This window comes from Penaeus monodon, chromosome 31 (genome assembly GCF_015228065.2).
Source record: "Penaeus monodon isolate SGIC_2016 chromosome 31, NSTDA_Pmon_1, whole genome shotgun sequence".
Lineage (NCBI taxonomy): Eukaryota > Metazoa > Arthropoda > Malacostraca > Decapoda > Penaeidae > Penaeus > Penaeus monodon.
Genome location: NC_051416.1, coordinates 21,528,244 through 21,528,460, shown reverse-complemented (window position 1 = coordinate 21,528,460; position 217 = coordinate 21,528,244).

The window sequence follows — 217 nt, the reverse complement described above, 5'->3', positions numbered from 1 at the left end:
GTGGAGGTGGCAGGGTGATTCGGGTGGTGCTGGGACGCGGGCGGCAGGTGCTGAGACGTGGGCGGCTGGCGGTAGGCGTGGTGGGAGAGGAAGGGCGACTCGTATGGGCGTGGCTGCGAGTGGGAGGGCAGGACCCCGGCCAGGGTGCCCTCGGGGGGGATGCCGATGGGGGGGGCATGGACTCCTCCCACGGCGGTGGCGCGGTAGCTAGGCTGTG